Source organism: Schistocerca nitens, chromosome 12 (genome assembly GCF_023898315.1).
Source record: "Schistocerca nitens isolate TAMUIC-IGC-003100 chromosome 12, iqSchNite1.1, whole genome shotgun sequence".
Lineage (NCBI taxonomy): Eukaryota > Metazoa > Arthropoda > Insecta > Orthoptera > Acrididae > Schistocerca > Schistocerca nitens.
Genome location: NC_064625.1, coordinates 95,159,270 through 95,178,245, shown reverse-complemented (window position 1 = coordinate 95,178,245; position 18,976 = coordinate 95,159,270). Strand labels below are relative to the sequence as shown.

The 18,976-nt window shown below is 46.1% G+C and overlaps 1 non-coding gene across 1 annotated transcript; it reads right to left on the bottom strand.

The window, feature by feature from the left end:
* Positions 1–17,813: 17,813 nt before the first annotated feature.
* Positions 17,814–17,888, bottom strand: Trnat-ugu (transfer RNA threonine (anticodon UGU)). The gene has a single exon. It is a non-coding gene; the product is annotated as a tRNA-Thr (tRNA).
* Between the last annotated feature and the right edge of the window lie 1,088 nt (positions 17,889–18,976).

The following is an 18,976-nucleotide window of genomic DNA, read 5'->3' as shown; positions in this document are numbered from 1 at the left end:
TTAAAAATACTGTAGTAGTTTTTTAATAAGCACTTATTTTCAAAAAATCAGCCACTATTTCACCCCATAGCGGTTCAGTTTCCGTAAACGCTGAAACAGGTGTTTCTTTATGTGTGACCGATAAATCAAACAGCAATTTTCGTGGGTCTGGCTTCGAAATTGCCTTAATAGCGACTTATTTTCGACTTATTTTAGAGTTAGAGTCTCGGTCCGGCACACAGTTTTAATCCGCGACAGAGTGAAAATGTCATTCTGGAAACATCCGCCAGGCTGTGGCTAAGCCATGTCCCCGTAATATCCTTTCAGGAGTGCTAGTTCTGCAAGGTTTGCAGGAGAGCTTCTGTGAAGTTTGGAAGGAAGGAGACGAGGTACTGGCAGAAGTAAAGCTGTGAGGACGGGGCGTGACTCGTGCTTGCGTAGCTCAGATGGTAGAGCACTTGCCCGCGAAAGGCAAAGGTCCAGAGTTCGAGTCTCGGTCCGGCACAAAGTACTAATATGCCAGGAAGTTTCACTCTCCTATTTTTTATTAGGCGACAGATTGTAACTGTGTCGACCGCCTTGCAAAAGTCAAGGGACGCCATCAATGTAAGCGCTGCTCTCTACCACTTTCTAGGTCTCGCAGTCGAACAAGTCGAGCTAAGTTCCACACTGTTTTCGAAAGCCATGTTACTCAAGTTAACTTCCACTGCGAGGCAACGACTGAATAATTCCAGCGGCGCACCACTTTCGTCTTCCACGAATAGCCTCCGTGGACGTCCCTCGGAAGTGCACACCGACGCCTCAGAACTTTTAGGGCAACTCCTTTCGCGAGCAAACAGCAGGTAGATCTAGTTCCGTCCGGATAAGACCGGAGCTTCCGAGAAATTCCGGCGCGGTCCGTTCAAATATTTATTCTCTTAGCGGTACGGGAACGACGGACATCGATCGCCAGTTCGGACCGTGCCGGGCAGTGGTGAATAATTTCTGGGCCGCGTGGGCGGAAGTTCAGGGCCTCCTCCGGCCCTTTGTCGTTAGGGCAGCGCGGCCGCAGAGGGGAGCTTGTGGGAAGGTGCTGAGTACACCCAGCTGGAGGACAGACGAAATGGAGGTTAGAGAATTTTGTTCGACTCAAGCGATATATCGTCTCATGCTCCTACCCCCCCCCCCCTCCACCATGCCCCCGTCACTCTCTTTATCTCGAGCCAGATAGTACGGTTTTTACAGTATTCATATTGTTTTTACTACTTTGCTGACAGAGCTTGTAATATTTCTGGCTAGCCATCATATTAGGTTCCAAGAAGCTGTTCCCAGTGCAGTGGAGACGCAAGAAGTATATAGATGACGAAATGTGGTGTGAGGTACCTGTGACAGATGTTAGGTTCGGTACCATTCCCGTGAGAAAGACCGCCTGCATAGTGCTACTGCTCTGTGATTGGCTGCTGTGTTCGCATCAAGGGCGCCAAAACGTTAAAGTATAGTTACTATTATTAGTTAAACTACTCGTTGGAATGACTTCACTTTTTAATATAAATACTGTATCTCTCAACAGCTGACTACCAATCAGTCATTTTAGAATGATTAAAAACAATTTAAATCAAAAACAAAAGACTGACGAAATTGCAGACGAAGCACTTCGGAAGCGTTCGGGTCACGCCTTTTCTGGTTTGGCGCGCGAAGTGTTTCGGGCTGTTCGTCACTCTGGATTACGCAGTCGATGAGGACAGACATGTTGTCTGTCGTAGGATGTTTTTCCAATTTTTATTTAAGTTCCGTTCGTCATATACAGTTATGTTGTCTGTAGTAGGATGGCCGGCCGGAGTGGCCGTGCGGTTCTAGGCGCTACAGTCTGGAACCGAACGACCGCTACGGTCGCAGTTTCGAATGCTGCCTCGGGCATGGATGTGTGTGTTGTCCTTAGGTTAGTTAGGTTTAATTAGTTCTAAGGCGACTGATGACCTCAGAAGTTAAGTGGCACAGTGCTCAGAGCCATTTGAACCATTTGTAGTAGGACGTGTTTGCCAGTATTCAGTATTAACAGATTCACTTCGGTAGTCATGAGGCACAGACACGTGACACAAATAGTGTTAAGATACGTTTTCGTAAACATTGTGATTGATCATGTGCTTTGCTGTATCAGAAGGTGTCGTATTAAGATCATGTAATCTTCTCGTGTGGCTACATTAAAATACGCGAGTGGCATCTCAAAGAAGTGATACATTATTTCAGAACGGAACCTCGCTAAAAGTCAGTTTCAGCCTCAAGGTACAGAACTTACGACCTGCGTGCTGTTTTCTGATCTGGGGACATCAACGTAGGCTGGTCCCGGCGAAGGTTCGAGTCCTCCCTGGGGCATGGGTGTGTGTGTTTGTCCTTAGGATAATTTAGTTTAAGTAGTGTGTAAGCTTAGGGACTCATGACCTTAGAAGTTAAGTCCCATAAGTTTTCACGCACAAAAAAAACATCAACTTGAAAACAGGAGGTTAGTGAACTATAACAGAACCTTTGTATCCCACACAGTGCAGTGGAAACAACTAGGCGCCTCACGTGTACTGCATGCACAGAACATATGTGCTCAGTGACACGTCTTCTGCAGCAATGCAGAGCAGGTAAAGGAGGATGATCGTTATTAACACCAACAATCAATTCATAATTCCTTTCTTGCCGTAAGCTACCTGTTGATTAAAACAATAAAACATGACACTTTAAATGTTCAATCTACGAGGGGGCATTCAGTATGTAATGCAACAAATTTTTTTGCTGAGGTCAGGTTGGTTTTATTCAGGATTCCAATCCATCATACGAGATCAGCTGAAGAAAATTCCAGAACGTTGTCCATAAAATTTTTCTACGCTTACCTTTAACTTATTGTCCGCAGCTCGCGGTCTTGCGGCAGCGTTTTCGCTTCTCGCGCACGGGGTCCCAGGTTCGATTCCCGGCGGAGTCAGGGATTTTCCCTGCCCCCAAGATGACTGGTCGTTGTGTCGTCTTCATCATCATCATTCATCCCCATTACGGTCGGAGGAAGGCAACGGCAAACCACCTCCACTAGGACCTTGCCTAGTACGGCGGTGCGGGTCTCCCGCATCGTCCCCTACGCACCTCGGAGTATGGGACCTCATCATCATTACCTTATTGTGCATGGTCTTCCTCGAAATACTCTGCTCCACAATTGCTACACCACTCCAAACGGCGTTTCCACTTCCGGAAGCAGTCTTGTACGCCTGTTGCTAGCTAGCGCGAAGCGCCGTCTACGAATTGTCCTTTATCTCCTCTATCGTTGCAAATCCCCGTCATTTCAACGGAATTTTCAGCTTTGGAAATAAAAAAAGTCCTCACGGACCAGACCCGGAGAGTAAGGAGGATGAGGCAGCGGTTTCGTTCTTAGGGCGACAGTCATGCACCAAAAGGGATGAATGCGCGGGTGCGTTATCGGGATACAAGAGCCGTGAATTTTCTCGCCACATTTCAGGCTTTCTCACTTTTCCTTGCATACGTCGCCACACGACCCGATAGTACCATCGGCTAATCTACATCTACATCTACATCCATACTCCGCAAGCCACCTGACGGTGTGTGGCGGAGGGTACCCTGAGTACCTCTATCGGTTCTCCCTTCTACTCCAGTCTCGTATTGTTCGTGGAAAGAAGGATTGTCGGTATGCCTCTGTGTGGGCTCTAATCTCTCTGATTTTACCCTCATGGTCTCTTCGCGAGATATACATGGGAGGGAGCAGTATACTGCTTGACTCTTCGGTGAAGGTATGTTCTCGAAACTTTAACAAAAGCCCGTACCGAGCTACTGAGCGGCTCTCTTGCAGAGTCTTCCACTGGAGTTTATCTATCATCTCCGTAACGCTTTCGCGATTACTATATGATCCTGTAACGAAGCGCACTGCTCTCCGTTGGATCTTCTCTATCTCTTCTATCAACCCTATCTGGTACGGATCCCACACTGGTGAGCAGTATTCAAGCAGCGGGCGAACAAGCGTACTGTAACCTACTTCCTTTGTTTTCGGATTGCATTTCCTTAGGATTCTTCCAATGAATCTCAGTCTGGCATCTGCTTTACCGACGATCAACTTTATATGATCATTCCACTTTAAATCACTCCTAATGCGTACTCCCAGATAATTTATGGAATTAACTGCTTCCAGTTGCTGACCTGCTATTTTGTAGCTAAATGATAAGGGATCTACCTTTCTATGTATTCGCAGCACATTGCACTTGTCTACATTGAGATTCAATTGCCATTCCCTGCACCATGCGTCAATTCGTTGCACATCCTCCTGCATTTCAGTACAATTTTCCATTGTAACAACCTCTCGATACACCACAGCATCATCTGCAAAAAGCCTCAGTGAATTTCCGATGCCTTCCGCCAGGTCATTTATGTATATTGTGAATAGCAACGGTCCTACGACACTCCCCTGCGGCACACCTGAAATCACTCTTACTTCGGAAGACTTTTCTCCATTGAGAATGACATGCTGCGTTCTGTTATCTAGGAACTCTTCAATCCAATCACACAATTGGTCTGATAGTCCATATGCTCTTACTTTGTTCATTAAACGACTGTGGGGAACTGTATCAAACGCCTTGCGCCACGAATTCATGAAGATCTAATACTTGAAAGTCAACGAAAACTGTCAACATGGGTTTGGCATTTGACCTGACCTGCCGAGCTGTTTTGGTCACGCAGAACCTTTTCCCACCCACGTTCGTTGGATGGTATGTGGCTGCTTTTATGCACAGAAAAACAAAACATTCGCACTTTGTTTCTGCTCCAGAATATTACGCTATCTTGCTGTTCGCGTGTGTCGGGAGAGGTGTATCGCATGTGGCGAGAAAGGCTACGGAAACTGTAGCGCGAATTACGACCTCTTCTGTTCATTATTTATGCCTATGTGTGTGATGGGGAAGAGGTTCTTTTGCGTGTGTGTGCTTTCTGTTCTGCGTCCTTGGTCAATTCTCTCAGAGCGAACCACACGAACTGCAAGATGGCGTAATATTCTAGATCAGAAACAAAGTGCGAAAGTTCTGTGTTTTCTGTGTATAAAAGCAGCCACGTACCATCCAACGAACGTGAGTACAGGAATAGCTAAGTAACAGCTCAGTACACACCAAATAACTGGTTTCCTCAACACTACCACAACCCCAAGTATATATTGCTGACATAGGAAGTTCACCTTTTAGTATTTTGTTTACTAACAGCCGCAGATGACATGGTGTTCGCTAGGTAAAAAAACCGCAACAGAAGAAAGCACACAGAAAATATCGCAGACAGCGACAATAATTGCTTAAAACATGCTGTAACATACAATAAATATGGCAGTATGAAAGTACCAATAGAAAACTGTATGTCAAAAGACTAATAGTAAACATGTCATAATGATTTTCTGTGTGTGGATAACCATGCTACGAGGGCAGTTCAATAAGTAATGCAACACATTTTTTTTCTGAAACAGGGGTTGTTTTATTCAGCATTGAAATACACCAGGTTATTCCCCAATCTTTTAGCTACACAACACTATTTTTCAACGTAATCTCCATTCAATGCTACGGCCTTACGCCACCTTGAAATGAGGGCCTGTATGCCCGCACGGTACCATTCCACTGGTCGATGCCGGAGCCAACGTCGTACTGCATCAATAACTTCTTCATCATCCGCGTAGTGCGTCCCACGGATTGCGTCCTTCATTGGGCCAAACATATGGAAATCCGACGGTGCGAGATCGGGGCTGTAGGGTGCATGAGGAAGAACAGTCCACTGAAGTTTTGTGAGCTCCTCTCGGGTGCGAAGACTTGTGTGAGGTCTTGCGTTGTCATGAAGAAGGAGAACTTCGTTCTGATTTTTGTGCCTACGAACACGCTGAAGTCGTTTCTTCAATTTCTGAAGAGTAGCACAATACACTTCAGAGTTGATCGTTTGACCATGGGGAAGGACATCGAACAGAATAACCCCTTCAGCGTCCCAGAAGACTGTAACCATGACTTTACCGGCTGAGGGTATGGCTTTAAACTTTTTCTTGGTAATGGAGTGGGTGTGGCGCCACTGCATTGATTGCCGTTTTGTTTCAGGTTCGAAGTGATGAACCCATGTTTCATCGCCTGTAACAATCTTTGAGAAGAAATTGTCACCCTCAGCCACATGACGAGCAAGCAATTCCGCACAGATGGTTCTCCTTTGCTCTTTATGGTGTTCGGTTAGACAACGAGGGACCCAGCGGGAACAAACCTTTGAATATCCCAACTGGTGAACAATTATGACAGCACTACCAACAGAGATGTCAAGTTGAGCAGTGAGTTGTTTGATGGTGATCCGTCGATCATCTCGAACGAGTGTGTTCGCACGCTCCGCCATTGCAGGAGTCACAGCTGTGCACGGCCGGCCCGCACGCGGGAGATCAGGCAGTCTTGCTTGACCTTGCGGCGATGATGACACGTGCTTTGCCCAACGACTCACCGTGCTTTTGTCCACTGTCAGATCACCGTAGACATTATGCAAGCGCCTATGAATATCTGAGATGCCCTGGTTTTCCGCCAAAAGAAACTCGATCACTGCCCGTTGTTTGCAACGCACATCCGTTACAGACGCCATTTTAACAGCTCCATACAGCGCTGCCACCTGTCGGAAGTCAATGAAACTATACGAGACGAAGCGGGAATGTTTGAAAATATTCCACAAGAAATTTCCGGTTTTTTCAACCAAAATTGGCCGAGAAAAAAAATGTGTTGCATTACTTATTGAACTGCCCTCGTATTTTCTGCATGTTTTAGATTTAAAAAAACCCTGATGATGGTGATATTTGCCGCCGAAACTAGTTTGGGATAATAAAGAAATAAACGAATAACAAGGTGTCTCGCATCAAGGCGGACTCAATTTCTAATATTACTGTTTTTCTATGCAAACACGGACCAAATGGAAGAGTTCCAAGATAAAAGCATAGCTCACACCGGTATAGAGCCACCACCGGCTTGAACAGTGCCTTGTTGACAATCTGGGTCCATGGCTTCGTGGGGTCTCCGTCGCACTCTGAACTTACCATCAGCTCTTACCAACTGAAACCGGGACTCATCTGACCAGGCCGCCTCTTTCCATTCAACTGATATGGTCACTACCCAACGACAGGCGCTGCAGACGACGCCGTGCTGTTATAAAAGTCAACTCACATCGGTCGTCCGCTGCCATAGCCCATTAACGCCAGACTTTGCTGTACAGTCCTAACGGATATACTTGTCGTACTGCCCACATTGATTTCTGAAGGTATCAGACGGATGCCATATTCCTTGACTTCCGGAAAGCGTTTGACTCGGTGCCCCTCTGCAGACTCCTAACCAAGGTACGAGCATATGGGATTGGTTCCCAAGTCTGTGAGTGGCTCGGCGACTTCTTAAGTAATAGAACCCAGTACGTTGTCCTCGATGGTGAGTGTTCATCGGAGGTGAGGGTATCACCTGGAGTGCCCCAGGGACGTGTGGTAGGTCCGCTGTTGTTTTCTATCTTTATAAATGATCTTTTGGATAGGGTGGATAGCAATGTGCGGCTGTTTGCTGATGATGCTGTGGTGTACGGGAAGGTGTCGTCGTTGAGTGACTGTAGGAGGATACGAGATGACTTGGACAGGATTTGTGATTGGTGTAAAGAATGGCAGCTAACTCTAAATATAGATAAATGTAAATTAATGCAGATGAATAGGAAAAAGAATCCCGTAACGTTTGAATACTCAATTAGTAGTGTAGCGCTTGACACAGTCACGTCGATTAAATATTTGGGCGTAACATTGCAGAGCGATATGAAGTGGGACAAGCATGTAATGGCAGTTGTGGGGAAGGCGGATAGTCGTCTTCGGTTCATTGGTAGAATTTTGCGAAGATGCGGTTCATCTGTGAAGGAGACCGCTTATAAAACACTAATACGACCTATTCTCGAGTACTGCTCGACCTATCAGGTCGGATTGAGGGAGGACATAGAAGCAATTCAGAGGCGGGCTGCTAGATTTGTTACTGGTACGTTTGATTATCACACGAGTGTTACGGAAATGCTTCAGGAACTCGGGTGGGAGTCTCTAGAGGAAAGGAGGCGTTCTTTTCGTGAATCGCTACTGAGGAAATTTAGAGAACCAGCATTTGAGGCTGACTGCAGTACAATTTTACTGCTGCCAACTTACATTTCGCGGAAAGACCACAAACATAAGATTAGGGCTCGTACAGAGGCGTGTAGGCAGTCATTTTTCCCTCGTTCGGTTTGGGAGTGGAACAGGGAGAGAAGATGCTAGTTGTGGTACGAGGGACCCTCCGCCACGCACCGTATGGTGGATTGCGGAGTATGTATGTAGATGTAGATAGATGTAGATGTAGGTATTTCACGCAGGTTTGGCTTGTCTGTTAGCAATGGCAATGCTGCTGCTCTCGACCGTTATGTGAAGGCCGTCGGCCACTCCATTGTCAGTGGTGAGAGGTAACGTCACAAATCTGGTATTCTCGGCACACTTTTGACACTGTGGTTCTCGAAACATTGAATTCCGTAACGATTTCGGAAATGGAAAACGTTATGCGACTAGCTCTAGCTACCTTTCTGCGTTCAAAGTCAGTTAATTCCCGTCGGACACTTTTTCACATAAATCACCAGAGTAGAAATGATAGCACTGCCAATACACTGCTCGTGTACTCGACGCTACCGGCATCTGTATACGTGCATATCGCTATCCCATGATTTTTGTCATCTTAGTGTACTGCGCATATTAGGAAAGGAAATTCACTATCGTATATCTACACTACTGATGACAAACCATTGGAAACAGTATCTACTATAAAATATCTAGGAGTAACTATCCAGACGTAGACGTAGACTTAGAGAAAGTTTTTGACAATGTTGACTGGAATACTCTATTTCAAATTCTGAAGGTGGCAGGGGTAAAACACAGGGAGCGAAAGGCTATTTACAATTTGTACAGAAACCAGATGGCAGTTATAAGAGTCGAGGGGCATCAAAGGGCAGCAGTGGTTGGGAAGGGAGTGAGACAGGGTTGTAGCCTCTCCCCGATGTTATTCAATCTGTATATTGAGGAAGCAGTAAAGGAAACAAAAGAAAAATTCGGAGTAGGAATTAAAATCCATGGAGAAGAAATAAAAAATTTGAGGTTCGCCGATGACATTGTAATTGTGTCAGAGACAGGAGAGAACTTGGAAGAGCAGTTGAACGGAATGGACAGTGTCTTGAAAGGAGGATATAAGATGAACATCGACAAAAGCAAAACGAAGATAATGGAATGTAGTCGAATTAGGTCGGGTGAGGCTGAGGGAATTAGATTAGGAAATGAGACACTTAAAGTAGTAGAGAAGTTTTGCTATTTGGAGAGCAAAATAACTGATGATGGTCGAAATAGGATATAAAATGTAGACTAGCAATGGCAAGGAAAGCGTTTCTGAAGAGAAATTTGTTAACATCGAGTATAGATTTAAGTGACAGGAAGTCGTTTCTGAAAGTATTTGTATAGAAGTGAAACGTGGACGATAATTAGTTTGGACAAGAAGAGAATAGAAGCTTTCGAAATGTGGTGCTACAGAAGAATGCTGAATATTAGATGGGTAGATCACATAACTAATAAGGAGATGTTGAATAGAATTGGAGAGAAGATGAGTTTGAGGCACAACGTGACAAGAAGAAGGGACCGGTTGGTAGGACATGTTCTGAGGCATCAAGGGATCACAAATTTAGCATTGGAGGGCAGCGTGGAGGGTAAAAATCGAAGACGGAGACCAAGAGATGAATACACTAAGCAGATTCAGAAGGATGTAGGTTGCAATAGGTACTGGGAGATGATGAAGCTTGCACAGGATAGAGTAGCATGGAGAGCTGCATCAAACCAGTCTCACAACAACAACAACAAAAACAACAACGATCCAGTGCGATCTGAAGTGGATTGACAACATAAGGCAAATAGCAGGAGAAGCAGATGCGAGACAGAGATTCATAGGAAGAATCTTTACGAAATTTAACTGATGCAAGGGACATATAATGCGCTTGTTCGACCCGCTCCTCAGTATTGTTCATCAATCTGTGACCGTTACCACGTAGAACTAATAGAAGCGAGAGGAAAGATCCCAAGAAAAATTGAGCGTCGCGTTTTGTCACAGGATTGCTTAGTCAGCTCGAGAGAATTGCAGAGATGCTTGACAAACTGGAGTGACAATTCCAGCCACTCGTGCTGGCGAAACGTCAGTAAAATCATTAGATGAACGTCGGTCGAAGAACCCGAGACAGAATCCAATAGTCAGTTTGTCTTCCAAAACTCTTCTAAATTCTGATCCTAATACTGGATCCACTACCTTTTCCTGTCAACTGAAGTATCTTCTATCACGTTATCAGATAAGTCCTCCCCCTCATAGAGGCCCTCTGTATACTATTCCACCTATTCGCTCTCTGTGTTTAACAGTGGAAATGCTGTTGCGCTTTTTATGTTACTGCCCTCTCACACAAATCTCGCGAAATGACCAAGACGAGGAAATTCGAGAATATAGAATATGTAGAGTGGTAACTGGATGAGAACAGCCCTCCGTAACTACGAGGGCTATTCCGAAAGTAAGGTCCGATCGGTCACGAAATGGAAACGACTATGAAAATCCGATAAGGCTTTGCACAGATGTGTTGGGTAGTGTCTCTAGTATAACCCCAGTTAGCATCACGTCGCTCTTCTCATTTCTGAGCTCGCAGTGAGTGCGTAAAGATGTCTAGAAAATAGTGCCTGCCGCCAAGTACGGGGGCCTGGTGAGAAATTTCCCCTGAAGCTATGCAGCTAACATTACATAACTGTCGTGCTGTTTCGTCTTCAAGACAATTCTCAGCCGCATTCTGCAGGGGCAATGAAGATGCTCCTGCATCGTTTTAAAATGGAAATGTGAGATTACCCACAATACAGCCCGTAATTGTCTCCCTCTGAGTTTCAGCTCAGGTCACATGAACCGCTGGTTATGAAGACAACATTTCGGCACAAGACAACGAGCCGTAGGCCAGCGTAGAGAATTGGCGGAGAGCACTGGCGGCTGCCTTCTATAGCGAGGGTATGGGAAAGTTGGTACAACGCTACGATACACGTCTAAGTCGGGTCGGCGACTATGGAGATAAGTAGCTGCAAGGTGTATCTAACTGTTGCAAATAAAACATTTTTGATTTTTACCGTGGTTTCCATTTCGCGACCTATCGGACCTTACTTTCGGAATAGCCCTCGTATTTTTAACGAATTAACCGGGTTTCAACACTGCTAGGAGTGTCTTCCTCAGAATTTAAATCAAAGAATGGGCTGTAACATGGTCACAGAATTATGACTAAAAACGTATGATACAGAGTATAAGTACAGAATCATCGTGAAAGACTGGCAGTACTTATATGTCATTTACAGTTACAGGTTGCAAGCAGACTGTAACGAGCAGTCCTTAGTGGCTCTCGGTCACAATTTTTTATCTTAAATATCTTTGTGACTAATCCCCTTTTGGTATATTTATTATTTTATAAATGACATATAAGTACTGCCAATCTTTGACGATGATCCTGTACTTATACTCTGTATCATACGTTTTTAGTCGTAATTCTGTGACTATGTTATAGACCGTTCTTTGATTTAAATTCTGAGGAAGACTCTCCTAGCAGTGTTGAAACCAGATTAATTTGTTTAAAATAGTGACCGAGGTCTGTTCTTCTTTCAGTTGTAACTATTGACGGTCTCTGAACGTGCAGCCATGTACAAAATTGTATGTAGAGTGGCTTACCGACAGTCATTGTTCCCATGAAGCATTCATTAGTGGACCAGGGATGGAAGGAAGATCAGTTAGCGGGACCAAAGTACCCTCCTCGACATACAGTTAGGACGCTTGTTGAGTATGATGTAAAGGTGTTGGCTGAAAATGTTTTTCATTACATTATTACAGAAGTGAGCGGCAAAAATCCCTCACATCTCCAGTCACAAGGATGGACATAGTCACAAGGATGGACATACAAAAAATATTCCGTCTACGCAACACTAGATCTTCTTATGGTTATGTCAATGAATTTCGTTCTGGTCATTTGCGACCTAATCAAAAATGACTGAAAGCAACTGATACAAAATGTGGTAGTTCTCCAACGAATTATGGACTGACTGCGCAACCTTCGTTTGACGTGTAGGTGCACTAAGCCAGCGAGTCTGTGCTCTGGTACCTGGGAACAGTTTCACTGCTTTAATGATCAAATATCTTTCGACCGTTAAGATTAAGAACAGCCGTAACTTTTCTTAAGGACGACATTTCTGGGGACACAAAATCAAATTTACTACCCCAGTATCACATCTAAGATGAAAATTAATCTTAGCATAATTTGGGGCCACACTCAGAAATAAGTGGACAGTCAGGGTTGCCAAACGTCTCTTACGATGTTATGCTAGTTTATTAGCAGCAGTAATAACACGTGTCTATAGATTTAGTCGATGCTAGATGGCTCTGTCATCTACCGTGGGCCATACTAACCAGGCGAGATCGGGCGCCGAGGCGAGGGTATCGGCCACGCGTTAAACTTCGGTTACACGATAAATCAGTCCAATCTAATCGCAGTAAATTCAACTAAATACCTAGGAATTACAATTACGAACAATTTAAATTGGAAGGGACACACAGGAAATGTTGTGGTGAAGGCTAACCAAAGACTGCGTTTCATTGGATAGGACGCTTAGAAAATGTAACAGAGCTACTAAGGAGACTGCCTGCACTACGCTTGTCCGTCCTCTTTTAGAATACTGCTGCGCGGTGTGGGATCCTTACCACATAGGACTGACGGAGTACATCGAAAAAGTTCAGAGAAACGCAGCACGTTGTGTATTATCGCCAAATATGGGAGAGAGTATCACAGAAATGATACAGGATTTGGGATGGACCTATATCTCTAACGTCGATCAGTTGTAGAATTTTGGAACACGTATTATGTTCGAGTATAATGACTTTTCTGGAGACTAGAAATCTACTCTGTAGGAATCAGCATGGGTTTCGAAAAAGACGGTCGTGTGAAACCCAGCTCGCGCTACTCGTCCACGAGACTCAGAGGGCCATAGACACGCGTTCACAGGTAGATGCCGTGTTTCTTGACTTCCGCAAGGCGTTCGATACAGTTCCCCACAGTCGTTTAATGAACAACGTAAGAGCACATGGACTATCAGACCAATTGTGTGATTGGATTGAAGAGTTCCTAGATAACAGACCGCAGCACGTCATTCTCAATGGAGAGAAGTCTTCCGAAATGAGAGTGATTTCAGGTGTGCCGCAGGGGTGTGTCATAGGACCGTTGCTATTCACAATATACATAAATGACCTTGTGGATGACATCGGAAGTTCACTGAGGCTTTTTGCAGATGATGCTGTGGTGTATCGAGAGGTTGTAACAATGGAAAATTGTACTGAAATACAGGAGGATCTGCAGCGAATTGACGCATGGTGCAGGGAATGGCAACTGAATCTCAATGTAGACAAGTGTAATGTGCTGCGAATACATAGAAAGATAGATCCCTTATCATTTAGCTACAAGATAGCAGGTCGGCAACTGGAAGCAGTTGATTCCATAAATTATCTGCGAGTACGCATGAGTGATTTAAAATGGAATGATCATATAAAGTTGATCGTCGGTAAAGCAGATGCCAGACTGAGATTCATTGGAAGAATCCTAAGGAAATGCAGTCCAAAAACAAAGGAAGTAGGTTACAGTACGCTTGTTCGCCCACTGCTTGAATACTGCTCACCAACGTGGGATCCGTACCAGATAGGGTTGATCGAAGAGACAGAGAAGATCCAAAGGAGAGCAGCGCGCTTCGTTACAGGATCATTTAGTAATCGCGAAAGCGTTACGGAGATGACAGATAAACTCCAGTGGAAGACTCTGCAGGAGAGACGCTCAGTAGCTCGGTACGGGCTTTTGTTAAAGTTTCGAGAACATACCTTCACCGAAGAGTCAAGCAGTATATTGCTCCCTCCTACTTATATCTCGCGAAGAGACCATGAAGACAAAATCAGAGAGATTAGAGCCCACACAGAAGCATACCGACAATCCTTCTTTCCACGAACAATACGAGACTGGAATAGGAGGGAGAACTGACAGAGGTACTCAGGGTACCCTCCGCCACACACCGTCAGGTGGCTTGCGAAGTATGGATGTAGATGTAGATTAAAAGAAAGGCGTTTTTCGTTGCGACAGAACCTTCTCACGACATTCCAATCACCAACTTTCTCCTCCGAATGCGAAAATATTTTGTTGGCACCGACTTACATTGGTAGAAACGATCACAAAGATAAAATAACGGAAATCAGAGCTCGTACGGAAAGATATAGGTGTTCATGCTTGCCGCGCGCAATACGAGAATGGAATAATAGAGAATTGTGAAGGTGGTTCGATGAACCCTCTGCCAGACAATTAAATGTGATTTGCAGAGTATCCATGTAGATGTAGATGTCCTTGGTCTGGTCTGCTATATCAAATTCACCCCATCTTTCTTACTCACCCTGTAGTTTCTCACCAGAACGACGAGAGTTAGTAAAATTGTCTCCTGTGTGGGTCAAAAAGACAGCAGCACTTAGCCAGAGAATAGGTGCGGAATTCTTCCGCTTGCTGGAAAGTGGCGACCGCGGCAGGAGCGGTTGTGGGTGGGTAAGGCGAAGTGCGGCGGGCCCCGGGCGGCGATTAAGCGCTGTATCGGCGCGGCCGTGTTTGTGTGCATACGTCTCTGTCAGCGGCACAAAGGGACGAGCGCCGACAAGCCACGGCGCTGCCACGGCCGCCGGCAAGATTGATGGACACCGCCTCCGCCTGCGGCCGGTGGTCTGCGGTCTGGCGCGCAGGTCGCTGGCGAGCCGAGCGGACGGCCCTGGGAAGCGCACGGGGCAGCCGGCGCCAGTACACTGGCGCGCCAGTATCCACAAGTGCAGCGCAAGGGCAGTCAGCTCTCATACTGTGTACTGCTATCGGTAGTGTTTGGAATCAAGTGGAAGTAGCGAAACTAACTTTGGCCGGTGACTTAGTAAACATGCATCAGACGACGTAAACAAAGTGGTAGCTATGATGGATGGATGGATGGATGGACAAACTGACGAGGCTAAGGAGGCTAGGACGTCAAACGCGCCGACTTGGAGCACGAGAGGCACCACAGGACATTTTTATTTCCACTGTCTACTCTTTTATAAATAAATTCATAAAAACGAAACTTCCTGGCAGATTAAAACTGTATGCCCGACCGAGACTCGAACTCGGGACTTTTGACTTTAGCTGGCAACTGCTATACCATCTGAGCTACCCAAGCAAGGCTCACGCCCCATCCTCACAGCTTTACTTCTGCCAGTACCTCGTCTCCTACCTTCCAAACTTTACAGAAGCTCTCCTGCGAAACTTGCAGAACTAGCACCCGTGAAAGAAAGGAGAGCTTCTGTAATGTTTGGAAGGTAGGAGACGAGATACTGGCAAAAGTAAAGCTGTGAGTACTGGGCGTGAGTCGTGCTTCGGTAGCTCAGATGGTAGAGCACTTGCCCGCGAAAGGGAAAGGTCCCGAGTTCGAGTCTCTGTCGGGCACACAGTTTTAATCTGCCATGAAGTTTCAGGTTACTATTCTCATAGTATAGTTCTCCTGCCGATCGCTGAATGGCAGGCTATCAATATCTGGGAGGCAGTGAGGGAAAACATTGTTTCTTCTCTGGTGTGCAAAACGTATTGACGAAAGTAGCTTTCACATGATGCGTCACTGTGAATTAAGATGAAATTGGGGCCGTTTATACGAAGAGCAGTTACAATATAGCGCAGACTGTAACTGAAAGAAATACTCACGGAAATGAACAGAAATGACAATTTCATTCAAAGGCAATAATCACACTCAAGTCCTGTGATTCATGGTGGTTCCCTGGACACTACAACAGGCAGGACATGGTTCTTAATACGGTGTGTTGAACATCACTGGCGACAGTACGTGCTCTGTAACGTGCTCCCAAATTGACCACGAGGTTCATAAGGAGCTCCTGTGGTAGAGCCTTCCATTCCTCAACCAGTGCGGCTGGTAAGTGCTGGATGGTCGTTGGTGCATGTAGACTAGCTGCAGTACGTCTCCCCAACGCATCCCAAAGGTGGCCGATGGGACTTAAGTTGGGGGAACTGGTAGGCCAGCCCATTCGCCGAGTGTACACTAATTCCAATAGCTCCTCTCCCTGGACTGATATATGCCAGCGTGCATTATCGTCCAATGACAATGAAGTCAGGGTCGAAACTGTCCCTGAAAAGAGGAACATGGTGGAGGAGTGCAGCGTCACAATAACACTGACCACCGAGGGGTACCGTGTTCGAAGAATCTTGAGATGACTGCGCCCACGCAGCATTATGCCTAGCCACACCATACCACCTGAATCACCAAAACGATCATGCCTGACAAACTTCCTGTGCACATCACGTGTCTTCACCTCCCATCTTGTGAAGATATGTGAAACACCCGCTAAACCCGCTGGGTAGAACAGGCGATTAGGATTGTGGAAAGGACCAAATAAGGTTGGCCTTTATGGCCATCATAGTTTATAAACAGACAATTAAACAGCGGTGAGAAGGACAGTAAAGATAAACGGCACTCAGAAGCCTCCAGGGAACTCAGTCTGCCCTCGTTCATTTAGGTGAAACAGGTAGCGAGCCGAACTACACTTGATCCGTCGGAACCCAACCAGCGGACAGCCTCGGACCGACCAACACAGCAACTTGCTTCCCGTCAATCAGTACATGAGAACCCCAACCGGCAATGTTACAAACGCGATAATCCACAATGGAGTACGTATTAGCTGCCAAAATTACACACCATGTTGGACAGCGTCAACAGGTGAGGAAAGGACGCTGTCTGAAATTACGTCAGTGGCCAGGGAAGGTAACCAACAGACTAACGCCCAAAAGGCAGAAAATTCCGCTGGTGCACTTGAATTGTGGTCAACCAATATAATTAATTGCACCGCATGGCGGCTAAATTTCAGTAATAGAAACAATCGGTGTTGCTCACAGGAAAACCTCCCCAAAAGCGAACCACCGAAACGAACCACACAACACGAATGGACGTGGCTTGGGTAGTTGAAACCACTACTCAACCTTGACGTCCTGGGTCGGTGAACCACGAAGCTCATAGCGATCGGACAGCTCCACACACGCTCAGACACGGTGCAGGGACCGCCAGACCCCTGGTCTGCAGCAACCGACCAATTCCTCTTAGAATTCCGACAACATCTAAAATAGTCGTCAGTGGAAATAACGCCAACTACACACACAACCTGAACAACACTTGCCCGTAGACGTAAACGATACCCAACGGTAACTAAACACGCACGAACACAAATCGGGAGTCGATGCACACACACACACACAGCGACAGATGAACGATCGGTGAGCCAAAACCCGTCGCCCAGTAGGACGACCGACGGACGATCCACCAAGACCGTGGCCCGGCTCAAGTGATGCGTGGCGGCAATGGTCGGGCGAGCCATGTCGACGCAGACCTCACAGCTCCAACCCGACTGCACCAGTGCCGCACTGCAACTCCCCGACTGGCAGGTCCGGACTGCGCTCCAGACGAGTTCCAACTGACTGGCAGACCCGAACTCGCGACCCGAACTCGCTTACGACAGACCACGACCGGGAAGTAATAGCAGTCGAGCAAAGATACTACGAGAGGGGATATATCGATACGCGCTGCTAACGCCACTCGCGGTCAGGGAAAACAGCAACTCAGTTACAGTAGTAATTAAAATGATAAATAGACACCCTAGCTGCATACAGGCGTTGATATACTTCATTGGGAACATGTTGAAAATGTGTGCCCCGACCGGGACTCGAACCCGGGATCTCCTGCTTACATGGCAGACGCTCTATCCATCTGAGCCACCGCGGGCACAGAGGATAGTGCGTCTGCAGGGACTTATCCCTTGCACGCTCCCCGTGAGATCCACATTCCCAACATGTCCACAACACTACATTCGTAGTGCGCCTAATAGATGTTTGCCCATCATACTCATTACTCGTGGTAGATTAATCTACCAAGTCCCGTACGAGTTCGGGCATAGCGTGTGCGATCGCACAAGAAGGTCAGGAGATCCCGGGTTCGAGTCCCGGTCGGGGCACACATTTTCAACATGTCCCCAATGAAGTACATCAACGCCTGTTTGCAGCTAGGGTGTCCATTTAATTATCATTTCATTTCTATCAAAGCTGCATGGTCATCCACGGTAACTGTTTTTTCGGGAACAGATACTACCGTCATATATAGTAGTAATTTTAATTAACGTAGGGAGGGGGAAGTACTTTAAAAGAAAACAGGGTGTAAAATAGACGATGGTGGGAACACGAGCCACGCACGGCTCGGTACGTGCAGCATTATCGAACATGATTGTTTCCATGATCATCAAAATGTTGGTGGACAGGAATAGCAAAGTGTGTGACCCAGATTATTTAAAAGATTAGCTGAATCACTTAGTGCCAGCTTTTACGAAAAATTGTTTCTCCAGTAGGAAGGTCGAGAAGAGAGAAAGCCACTACCAATGAGAACAATGGCCACCATTGTTGGGAAACTTTTGTTACCGTTTATTAATAAGATTACCCTTCTCACTGGGAAAGTGTTGACCAAGTATAGGCTTGACACCATCTCTAGATTCACAAAGAAGATAAAACAAGGTTACGAACAACATGAGAGCTACAGTATTCGCTAGCGACACCTGGGATGTGGAGCCATTCCAGCTCCAGAGGCGTGGACAGCGGCGCCAGGTTTCTCGGTTGAGGATCCATGGCGCGAACACATCGATCGAGGTAGTCCCACAGATTCCCGATTGTTTATAATCTGGGAAATTTGGTGGCCAGGCTAGTACCGTAAATTCATCCTGGTGCTCTTCAAACCACGCACGCACACTGCGAGCTGTGTGACACGTTGCGTTGTCCTGCTGGTAGATGCCACCGTGTCGAGCGAAAAACAAACTGCATGTAAGCA